Genomic DNA, 12,367 nt, shown 5'->3' on the forward strand with positions numbered 1-12,367 from the left:
CCCTGCAACAACTGTACATCTTGCTTTCCTGTCTGTCCTCCTATCTCTCCTCCTCACCCTCTCCCTCTTCAGTTCTTGGAATTTGGGGATTGATACTCTGGAACTCGAGCAGGAAGTGCGGGACCTGAGCGAAGAAGATTAAAAGTGCTTGTCTCAGTTATCTTTTGCTGCCTAACAAACCACCCCAAAACTTAGCGGCTGAAAGCAAAAGCCATTTTATTATCTCAATCCTGTGGGTGAGCTGGAGCCCAGCAGAATGTCAGTTTCACTGGTTTCCTGTGGGGCATCTGGCTGGTGCAGTCAGACAGCGGTGGGACTAGACCATCCAGATGGTTCCACTCACAGGTCTGGCTGGGAGGCTGGGCTCAGGTGGGCCTCTCTCTCCACCCCTTAACACCAGGTCCTTTCTCCTGGTGAGCTCTCCACAAAATACCTCCAGCAGGCCTCCTATTAATACACACTTGCTCAAGGCTGCAAAATGCACAAGAGCATAAGTTACCAGGCCTTCCTAAAGCCTCGGCCCAGAATAGGTAGGCTGTCACTTCTGCCACTTTCTGCTGGTTAAAGTGAATCCCAGGGCCAGCCCACGTTCAGTGTGGCAGGGGAAACACAGAAGGCTGCTGTGCTGGGGGCCACCTTTGAAGAGAGACACCACAATGCTTTAACACAAGTTCATAGCATTCATGCCTTTGTTAAGTAAACTCATAAGGTAGTAATAACGTGGCATTATTCAATACTAAAGTATTGATTTTAAGCTGAATTGCTATTATTACTTTGTTTTTGTCTGTTGACTGAAGATTTTGATCACTTTGACTCCTCATTTCCACCTTCTTTCCCTTCCAAATAGATTCAGTGTGATTTAGTTCCTCTGCTGGATGATACCTTTAGACCTTTAATTGATTTTTTAATCAGTCAACTACTCTCAGCTCATAAGGTGAGAGACGCTTATCACACCATCATCTCTCCTCCCTCTATTTAACTTCCGTCTGCTGTAATTTGCAGCATTGGGGTTGATCGCTTGGTTCTGCTGTGTTCTGCAGTTAGTGTTGCAATTAGACTTGTTTCCCATTCCTCTCTGTAGATTAATTCTGAAAGTTCAAATACAATATGCAGTCAAGGCAGGCCTTGGGGACCACTGTGAGAACTCAGACTCGGATTCTGAATAAGATGAAGATCCCTTCGAATTCTCTTCTGCTGTGTCCTCTGCCTTGACTCCGCTGGCCGCCTGCAATCGATGTTTCCTAAATGAAAGAAAAGGAGGGGAAAGAAAAGAAGGGGAGGGGAAAGTTTATGGAAATTTTAATCCACCACACCTGCTTCGGAGAGAGTGAAAGTTAAAGGTCAGGTGATCTCACCAGGAGTACCATGCTGCTAAGTCGCTTCAGTCGTGTCCTACCCTCAGCGACCCCATGGACCGCAGCCTTCCAGGCTCCTCCGTCCATGGGATTTTCCAGGCAAGAGTACTGGAGTGGGTCGCCGTTGCCTTCTCCGAGGAGTACCATAGAGGATCGTATAGTACTGCTCACTGCACATCGGAACGGAAAGGTATGACTACATTCCCTTTTTTCCTAAATGTTGGCATGCAAAAAAAATGTATATATATTAACTCTCATTTGATTAACATCTTAGGTGTGTATAGAATTCTGTGTTAGAAATATCTTCCCATAAACTTCCTGGTGGTCCAGTGGTTAAGACTCCATGCTCCCAATGCAGGGGACATGGGTTCAATCCCTGGTCAGGGAACTAAGATCCAACATGTTACACAGTGCAGCCAAGGGGAAAAAATTTTTTCCTCTTAATTTTAAAGGCCTTGTTTCTCAGTATTCTAGCATCCAACCACACTGACAAGAAATACCAGGTAAATTTGATTTTCGTTTCTTAACAGATTATCTGTTTTTGCTTTTGCTTGAGTCCGTTTTCTCTATTCTTTCAAACTTTAGTGCTCCTCTCTATATTTAGTCTTCAGAATTTCTACGAGTTTGCTTCAGAACAGTACGAGTTTCCTTCCTCCTTCCCTCCCTCCCTTCTTCCTTCCTTTACGTCTTTCGGAGCTGGAAAATGCTTATATTATTTGTTTTTATCGTTTTCTTTTCTCTGTTTTCCATTTCGAGTCAGGTGATGGGCCACTTGGATTGATCCTCCATATCTCATAACCTTTCTGTCATATTTTCTTTCTCTTTAGTCTAAATTCATTTGTTTCCATCATGGTCTCTTCTGTTTCCGAGTTTTCTTCATAAATCTGCCTATGCATGCAAAGTTGGTGATGGCTTCTCTTAAACGCAAACAGCTGAGGACCAGGCTGGAGCTCCTAATGCCAATGCTGGGGGTGGGGTGGGGGGGCTTTGTTCTACTATTACAAAGCCATTCCATTAGAGGGACCCCTCTACTTAGTGTCAGGGTTGGGTGGAGAGAGAAACACTTCTTGCCAGGTGTGGCTGTGTGGTGCCGGGGAGGCAGGGGGGCAGGGCTGTCTGTCCATCGTGCAGATGGGAATGGATTCTGGTCTCTCCAGCTCTCTGTCTTACTTCCTCTTCCTACCTGGCATTTCCAAGCCATCTCCCCTAGGTTCTTCAAGGCATATTCTGCTTTCTCCAGAGCTGTATCCCGCTGGCCCATACTCCATGCTGTAACTCTTTCCAAACTGCATTTAGCCTCTCTTCATCCATTTGCTGTCTTGCATAGACCAGGGGCTTCTCTGGTGGCTCAGTGGTAAGGAATCCGCCTTCAGTGCAGGAGACACAGGGGACTGGGGTTCAATCCCTGGGAGAGGAAGTGGCACTCCAGTACTCTTGCCTGGAGAATTCCATGGACGGAGTCTCAGAGAGTCAGACACAACTGAAGACACACACAGTCCACACAGACCTGTTGAAATCTCTCCTCTGCTGTGGCTTCCCCTCCAGTTCTCTTTATCACCCCAGATTTCTTTGAAGCTACTCATGCAGAGAGCCTGAAGTCTATCATCATTTCTCTTCTTAGAAACCACAGCATCATATAGAAGGGAAAAGGTGAAAATAGCTAATATTTGAGGAACCATTTTCTTCCTCTCCCTGCGTTCCTTTCTTCTTCCCTCAAGTAGCATCTACAATCTTTTGAGAGAGTGGAGAGTGAGCCTCCACCTTTTCTTCCTCCTTAGCTCACCCACTCTTTCTGAAGAGGAGTAAATTATCTGAGGGGTGAGGTCAGGAAAAGAGTCTGACTTGTGTCTACATGCTTTCTTGTCTTTCTAGCCTGTCCTCAGCACACCCTAATTCTCTCTCTCTTTAGCAGATTGTGTCAACGAGTCCAATGTTAGCTAGCCAAGAGCAGTGAAACAGTCCTGGGGTTTGTCTGCTGAGACAGTTTCTCCATCTAGAAAAGAAAGTGGTATCATTACCCATTTCTGATGGTACTACCCTTCGATTTTATTAAACTTGTATTGCTGCTGCTAAGTTGCTTCAGTCGTGTCCGATTCTGTGCGACCCCATAGACGGAAGCCCACCAGGCTCCCCCGTCCCTGGGATTCTCCAGGCAAGAACACTGGAGTGGGTTGCCATTTCCTTCTCCAATGCATGAAAGTGAAAAGTGAAAAAAGTGAAGTCGCTCAGTCGTGTCCAACTCTTAGTGACCCCATGAACTGCAGCCTACCAGGCTCCTCCGTCTATGGGATTCTCCAGGCAAGAGTACTGGAGTGGGGTGCCATTGCCTTCTCCGAAACTTGTATTAAATTTTATTAAATATTTTTTATCCATTTAGAGCTTAAGTGCAGGGTGCTTACAAGGAGTATATTAGAGTGATGAATGGATTTCTTGGTTTGGGATGGACTTGAGCCAAACAGAACATAAGAGTTGTACCAAATTATCTCCAAGTCATTCTGGTATATTTTATGATTCGCAAAGTGGAAATAAATATCTTCAGAGTTCAGAAAAAGCAAAATGTCACAACAAAGTGTAACAAGGTAACTTGATGTGAGATCGGACCCCAGAATGTTTTGAACTCTTAATGGAGAGAGACTGAGAAAGAATAGATTGGACTTAGTTTAGGCTGACACGGACCTCATAAGGGGTAACCCCATAGACTATAGTTCGCCAGGCTCCTCTGTCCATAGGATTCTCCAGGCAAGAATACTGGAGTGGAGAGCCATTCCCTTCTCGAGGATAAGGGATATAATTTATGACTAAATAACACAGACATTGAGAAATACACTGACATCACATTATTTGCCATTGGGTTTTTCCCTCTGTCAGGGAGATTTCCCATAAAGGAAATTGATATTCCACTATTGACCATCCTTACATCAGATAAAGAAAGACTCAAAGCGCTTTCATTACAGGGTGGAGCCTAGAAGGGAAAGCAATAAAGCAAAGCAAGGTGGGGCTGATGCAGGCGCTGAAGACTGATCTGCTAGGCTGGTGTCTCACAGTGATTCCTTCCTTTGTCCCCAAATTGTCTGCAATGTCTCATTAAACATTATAGCCTGGTATTGATGTACAGTGAACAAGAGCTTTCATATAGCCATGATGAAGCAATTAAGGGAAGACCAGTCAAGGGATAATAGCCAAAGTGCCTTCAGTGGAGTAAAAACATAACATCTATTAATAAGGAGACTCCAAAATCCAGTGGTTCAAACTACTTTGAAGTTGGCTGCCGCTGCTGCTGCTGCTAAGTTGCTTCAGTCGTGTCCGCCTCTGTGCGACCCCATAGAGGACCCCACCAGGCTCCCCCATCCCTGGGATTCTCCAGGCAAGAGTACTGGAGTGGGTTGCCATTGCCTTCTCCTTAAAGTTGGCTACTCTGCCACATGACGGTCCAAGCTGGGAATTCCAAGTGAATGCACAGTTCTCCACGGAAACACTCGGGGACCTGTGTTGGTGGGGGCACTGATGTCCTTTATATGTAGCTTTCAAGGTCAGGCTCATCATTACTTACTTACCAAGTAAGCCAAAAGGAAGAGTGAGGAGGGAAAGTCCAAGACCAAGAATTTCCTCTTGAGTAAGGGAGACGGAACTTTCCCACATCACCCTTACTCTTGTTCCATTGGTCGGAGCTTTGTCAGCTTAACCAGGAGCAAGGGAGCCTGGGGGCAGTATGCTCTCTGTCTGGGCAGGCATGTCTTGGCTACATCTCTTTTCTACAGAAAAGAGAGTCCTTAGATTTTGATGGGCAGCCTGCTTGCTCTGCTGCTAGGGTCCCAGCAGAGACCAGATGATGCCTGTGGAGTGATGGGCTCAGCAAGGGGGCCATGGTGCCAAAGGGTACCAGAGTAGAAGACAAGAGAAACATATTCAGGGTCTTGCCTGAGGCAGGAAGAGCTGGGGAACACTTAAAAGGGGTTAATTTCACGCAACAAAGTTGGCAGGGATTCATCACCCAAAATGGAATGAAGATTTTTTTTTCCCCCTTTGCTTTATTGAGAGACAGTGTGAGAACAAGAGGTTTGGGATGAGAGCCTGGGCTTAAACCTTAGTTCTACCTGCCACTTAACAGCTTTGAAGTTAGAGCATTCATTTTCTTTTTTTTTTTTTTTACATTTTTTTTCTTATGTCCTTTTTTTAACATTTTTATTTTATTTTATTTTATTTTAATTTTTTTTATTTTAATTTTAAAATCTTTAATTCTTACATGCGTTCCCAAACATGACCCCCCCCTCCCACCTCCCTCCCCACAACATCTCTCTGGGTCAGTTTCCTCACCTGCCAACTGATAAGACCCTGCCTCCTTAGCTTACAAGATTGTTGAGTCAAGTGAAACAGGATTTTAAAATCCTTTGTAAACAATAAACTATCAGCCAAATATAAAAGTGTTCATAATCCTAATAAACTTAGTTGGCTTGATCTGCTATGAAATAACATAATGGAAGAACTGAAGCAAACAAAAACCTCAAAACCTATAGACCTTTGGCAAACTCTCCCCTGGTGGCTCAGATGGTAAAGAATCTGCCTGCAATGTGTGAGACCTGGGTTCGATCCCTGGGTCAGGAAGATCCCCAAGAGGAGGGCCTGGCAACCCATTCTAGCATTCTTACCTGAAGAATCCCCAAGGACAGAGGAGCCTGGTGGGCTGCAGTCCATGGGCTTGCAAAGAGCCAGACATGACTGAGCAACTAAGCACACACAGCCTGCAAGTGGGAATCCTGGGTTGAACTTAGTGGCTGGTAGTTTTCAAGCTGACTCAGGCCCATTTTGGAATGAGGCAAGGTTTGTATAAAAATTTTATTCAAGGATCATAAATCTAAAGGAACTAAGACAGATGCCTTTTTTTTTTTTTCCATTTTTGCCATTTGGATACGTGGCCAGAAGGCACCCACTTATCTAGCAGCATTGTTGTGAGCCTACTACAGTCTTCCTTTGGCAGGTTTGGGTAAGTAAACAACTTTGGAAGTGATACCTTCACCATTCATCTCCAGCTTCTAGTGAGCGTCTCTAAGACACAGAACCTCTCTGTTCAAATTACATTTTAAAAAGGCAAAAAAGAAGAAGACTCCCAAATAAACCCCAAACCAAAATGCCAGCGATAAAGAGTGAAAGAAGAAGATCAAATGATTTTTTTTCCCCTGGAAGCTCTTCTTCAAACGACTCTAACATCTTGAACCTATCTCCTTAGCGACTCAATGTGTTATCTGAGGCAGCCATCAGTAAACTGTGAGAAAGACCATTTGCCTCTGTCTCCAGAACTTTTGTACACAATCACCTTTGCACTCATAAGGCACTGAGACCTATGGCAGCTTTACTTTTTCCTTTACCCTAATCTGTTCCCAGGAAAGAATTTGAAGGAGTCATTCTTCTTGGGGTATCTGTAATTAGTAAAGCATAACAGTTTACTTCTTTTTCAACATTTAACAAGGCGAAAGTTTAAGCCAAAGAAGTAAATCTCTACTTGTGAAATTTCAGGCATGTCAACTGAGTAATTGTTTCCATTTCTCAAAAGTCTCAAAAGCCTTGTTATAAGTTTGTATCTTTGCCAATTTGTTAAATGAAGAATGATATTTTCTGGTTTTTTATGTGTATTTCCTTTAATTGTGAGCTTTTTAAAAAATTATAAGCTTTTCATGTGTTATTGCCACTTGTGTGTTTCCTTTGAATGTTGCTCATTGCTGGCCTTCAGTTGCTTAGTGGGAGAGCACAGGGTAGGAAGTGAAAATACCTGGGAATCAGCTCAAACCACACACCTCAGGCCTCGGTTTCCTCAAAATGCAGGAGACTGGTCTAGGGAACCATGATGCTTTCTAAAAGCTCTAAAATGCACAACTGGCTTCACAATGAACAGTTTTCTATAATTTTTTCTTAACAATAGTAAATCTCATAGATAAAAGTAAAACCAGAGCCAAAATCTTCTACTGTCCTCCAGGCTTAATAAACAAATAGGAGTGATTCGTCTGTAGCCTGTGTTTGCATCAACCAAGCCAATTTGCATCAATCTCTTGGGCCTGTACCTCTTCTGACTAATTTCAAGGTGAGTTCTTACCTGAGGCCTTTATTTGCCTGAGCTATGTTTATAGAAATTAGCTTCATAATTGGCTTTCTTAGACTTTATCTACTACATTTACCTTAAGCGTGAGAATAAGGCTACATTAGATTGCATCTGTGTTGTTTAAATACTATATACAACCTTGACAGGCACAATGCGGTTCAAGTGATAAACTGTTAAAATAAAATGAGTACCTGACATTCACGTGGTTAAATTGAGACACATCAATAGCAGTGAGTAGTGGCTAAAATACCATAATTTTGGTAAACAGCATATTTATCTAAAATCCTACTTTTTTCCTTTTCCATCATGGTTTATTACAGGATATTAAATATAGTTTCCTGTGCTATACAGTAGGACTTTGTTGTTTATCCATTATCTATATGACAGTTTGCAAACCATCCACTGCCCCCTCCCCCTTGGCAACCACAAGTCTGTTTTCTGTGTCTGTGAGTCTATTTCACAGATAAATTCATATGTGTCCTGTTTTTTTTTTAATTTTTTAATTGAAGTATAGTTGAATTACAATGTTTTATTAATTGCTACTGTACAGCAGCAACTCTGTTTTATATATCTAAGTATATATATATACATTCTTTTTCATATTCTTTTCCATTATGGTTTATCACAGGATAGTGAGCTATACTGGAGAAGGCAATGGCACCCCACTCCAATACTCTTGCCTGGAAAATCCCATGGATGGAGGAGCCTGGTAGGCTGCAGTCCATGGGGTCGCTGAGTCGGACACAACTGAGTGACTTCACTTTCACTTTTCACTTTCATGCATTGGAGAAGTAAACAGCAACCCACTCCAGTGTTCTTGCCTGGAGAATCCCAGGGACAGGGGAGCCTGGTGGGCTTCCGTCTATGGGGTCGCACAGAGTCGGACAGCGACTTAACAGCAGCAGCAGTGAGCTATACTGTAGGACCTTGTTGTTTATCCATTCTGTGTATACCAGTTTGCATCTGTTAATCCAAAATTCCCAGTCCAACCCTCTTTTACCTCCCACACTCTTGGTAACCACAAATCTATTTTCAATAGATTGAGCCCCTGGTTCTGTTTCATAGATAGATTGATTTGTGTCATATTTTAGATTCCACATATAAGCAATGTCATATGATACTTGTCTTTCTCTTTCTGACTTACATTGTGTAGTATAATAATCTCTGGGTCCATTCATGTCGCTGTAAATGGCATTATTTCTTTTTTATGACTGAGAAATATTCCATTATAGATACACACCACAACTTCTTTATCCATTCACCTGTTGATGGACATTTATGTCGTTTCCGTGTCTTGGCTATTGTAAATGGTGCTGCTATGATCATAGGGGTGCGTGTAGCTTTTTGAACTATAGTTTTGTCCAAATATACGCCTAGGAGTGGGATTGTTAGATCATATAGCAACTCTTTTTAGTTTATTGAGGAGCCTCCATGCTGTTTTCCATAGTGGCTGCATCAATCTACATTTCCACCAGCAGTGTAGAAGGGTTCTCTCTAAAATCCAACTTTGGAAATGGGTAAATAGAAATTACTGCACCCAGACTAAGATTTTCCTAGTGTAGGTTCTACTTGGTGAAGAAGGATGAAATTCTAAATGCAAAGGTCTAAAAACTCTAGACTTTTAACTCCTACATACAAAGGGATATATTATTCTCAACAGATTGTTTCTTCCTGATTTTTGTTGTTTCTTTTGAAAAATTGCTGGAAAAATATCTTACATTTGCCTGTTTTCAACAATCTAGTCCAGAATGAAACAGGCAAAGTTAGAAATGATATTGAGAACTAGGAAGTTAAATAATAACTAAAGCTCTCTAGAGTTATCCTGTCCAATAAATTACCATAATGTGAGCCCTTGAGATGTGGGTCTTTCTAACTAAAAGGTATTTAAGTGTAGGATATGCTCTGGATTTTACAGACGCTATGAAAAAAGAGAATGTAAAATATCTCATTAATAATTTTTATCAATTACACATTAAATAGTATTTTTAATATATGAGTTTAAAAAGCTTTAGCATTTACTCCTAATATATCTATATTTACCAACTTTTAACAATATACCTACAAACACCAAGCTAAATCAGGTAGATCAGAAATATTTATTTTAGCTATTATTGATACAAAAGTTTTGCTCTTATGAAAAATATTATTAGGGATAATAATATTAATAAAAGCAATATATTTGAATATGCCCAGTTGTTTTGTTTTTATTTTTTGGTTTTTTGACCTATAGGATTTTAGTTACCCAACCAGGGATTGAACCTGGGCCCTCAGCAGTGAAAGCATGGCGTCCTAGCCACTGGATCATCAGGGAATTCCCCACAAATGTGACTTTTTATTTGACACTTTGCAATGAAACAAAGTCTAGTTCTGAGTTCATTTTTTCCTAATATGTTCTTCAAATTCTATCAAAGCTAAAAACTACTTCAAAACAATATGTAGAAATACATTATTGGCTAAACTTACCAAGGAGAAGGAAATGGCAACCCATTCCAGTATTCTTGCCTGGAAAATCCCCTGGACAAAGAAGCCTGGCAGGCTATAGTTCATGGGGTTGCAAACAGTCAGACACAACTGAGCGACTTCACTTAAGTTTGCTAAATCATAGTACTTATTTTTCAGTCCTACTAACAATTATGTAAATGTTTTGCTGAATCTGGTTAGGAAAGTTTTCCATTTTCCCTAAAGTCAACAGCTATTCTTGGAAATTAACTGAATATTGTCAAATTCTTATTTTTAACAAGTATATTTAAAACCTACTGAAACTCTTCCTTTATAAGATTTTTAGACATGTTAGAAATTCCACTTCCAACTTTTTTCATATGTGTACATATGCAGGTTTTTATTTAAAGGCATAATTATATTGTTTGAGGTATTTAAAAAGTCATATAATGACTGGGATCCACTTAAATGAGGTACCTGCCGCTGCTGCTGCTGCTGCTGCTGCTAAGTGGCTTCAGTCATGTCCGACTCTGTGCAACCCCATAGACGGCAGCCCACCAGGCTCTGCCGTCCCTGGGATTCTCCAGGCAAGAACACTGGAGTGGGTTGCCATTTCCTTCTCTAATGCATGAAAGTGAAAAGTGAAAGTGAAGTCGTGAAGTCGTGTCCAACTCTTAGCGACCCCACGGACTGCAGCCTACCAGGCTCCTCCATCCATGGGATTTTCCAGGCAAGAGTACTGGAGTGGGGTGCCATTGCCTTCTCTGAAATGAAGTACCTAAAATAGACAAATTAATGCAGAAAGTAGAATAGTGCTTACTAATAGAGGCTGGGAAATAGGGAGTTATTATTTAATGGATATAGAGTTTCAGTTTGGGTTGTTGAAAAACTTCTGAAAGTAGAGGGTGGTGATGGTTTCATCACATGTGTGCGTGCCTGCTCAGTCATGTCCAACTCTTTGTGAACCTATGGAATGTAGCCCGCCAGGCTCCTCTGTCCATGGGATTTTTCCAGGCAAGAATACTGGAGTGGGTTGCTATTTCTTCCTTCAGGAAATCTTCCGGACCCTGGGATCAAACCTGTGTCTCCTACATCACTTGGCGAATTCTTTACCACTGCACCACCTAGCAAGACCACATCACACTGTGAATGTACTGAATTGCATACTTAGAAACAGTTAAATGGTAAATTTTACCACAATTTAAAAAAAGTAAAAAAGGGAGCAAACTACTGATACACGAACAATGCAAGCAAGAGGCTTGTCATTTCCATGACATTATGCTGAGCAAAAGAATCCAGACACAAAAAGGAGAGTACGTAATGCACAATTCCATTTACACTGGTTCAAAGCAAGTGTATCCATCTAACTTACAGTAATAGAAATCCTAACAGCGGTTACCTGAAGTTAGGCTGGAGTGAAGATTGATTGAAAAAGGACACAATGGAACTTTCCAGAGTGATGAAAATGCCCTATATCTTGATTGGTGTTACCCAGGTGCCAACTGAAAATGATGCACAACTGAAAAATTCAGAATTATGTTTTATTTGGGGACATTACTGAGGACTATACAGCCTGAGAACCAGCCTCTCACATAGTTCCGAGGAATCGTTTCAAAGATGTAAGGGAGGAGCCGGAATATATAGGAATTTTTCCTGGAAAAAAACAGAAACAAATGTGTAGTCAAACAGCAAAAGATTACTGTTAATGCCACACACACACACACAAAAGTTGTTTGAGTTGACATCTCAGGTTAATGATTTTAGTGCTTTTCTATGTATGGAAAGCCACAAGAGTCTGAGTTGTAATTATTGCTTTGATATGCATTTTAACTGTCTGGAGCCAGTGCTTAGTCTATCTTCATTCTGAAATCCCCTCAGGATGCTGACTAGGGGGACTGCAGTGGCTGATGACTTGATGCAGGGCGTAATTGGTTGTTTACCTGAATGGCAAGCAACATTCTTTGTTTCCTGAAATGGCAGACAGCGTTGTTCGTCCACACAGGTACATGCAGTTGTCAAAACTCATGGAACTTTATGTCTAGTATTCCTGTACTGAGTTCTATGAAACAATATGATGAAATAAAAATAAAATCAGTGAAAATGTTTTAAACTGAAAATAAAATTAAAAAAATAAGAGTCATGATACATTACAAAATAAAATGGTACAATGAAAGACTGCTTCAAGAATTCAAGACATCCCTGATGGTCCAGTGATTAAGATTCCATGCTTCTATTGCAGGAGGTGTGAGTTCAGACCCTGGTCAGGTGAACTACACATGCCATGTGGCATGGCCAAATGTATATGTGTGTATATATATACACACATACATATATACTGCTTTAAGAATTAAGGTTTTTTTTTTTAAAAATAACCAGAGCTCACCTCCTTAGCACTCAGGGGATATCAACCTGAAAAATGCACAACTCTCAAGAAAACCTTAAAATATGTTCCACTATGTTTTGTTTTTGTTTGTTTGCTCTA

The 12,367-nt window shown here is 41.2% G+C and overlaps 1 long non-coding RNA gene across 1 annotated transcript; it reads left to right on the forward strand.

Annotated features, from left to right (window-relative positions):
* The first annotated feature begins 1,029 nt into the window (after window positions 1–1,029).
* On the forward strand, window positions 1,030–11,976 carry LOC138437034 (uncharacterized). Its single transcript, XR_011255737.1, has 4 exons — window positions 1,030–1,545; window positions 6,273–6,336; window positions 7,324–7,428; window positions 11,764–11,976. It is a non-coding gene; the product is annotated as an uncharacterized lncRNA (long non-coding RNA).
* Window positions 11,977–12,367: the final 391 nt, after the last annotated feature.

Source organism: Ovis canadensis, chromosome 3 (assembly GCF_042477335.2).
Source record: "Ovis canadensis isolate MfBH-ARS-UI-01 breed Bighorn chromosome 3, ARS-UI_OviCan_v2, whole genome shotgun sequence".
Classification (NCBI taxonomy): domain Eukaryota; kingdom Metazoa; phylum Chordata; class Mammalia; order Artiodactyla; family Bovidae; genus Ovis; species Ovis canadensis.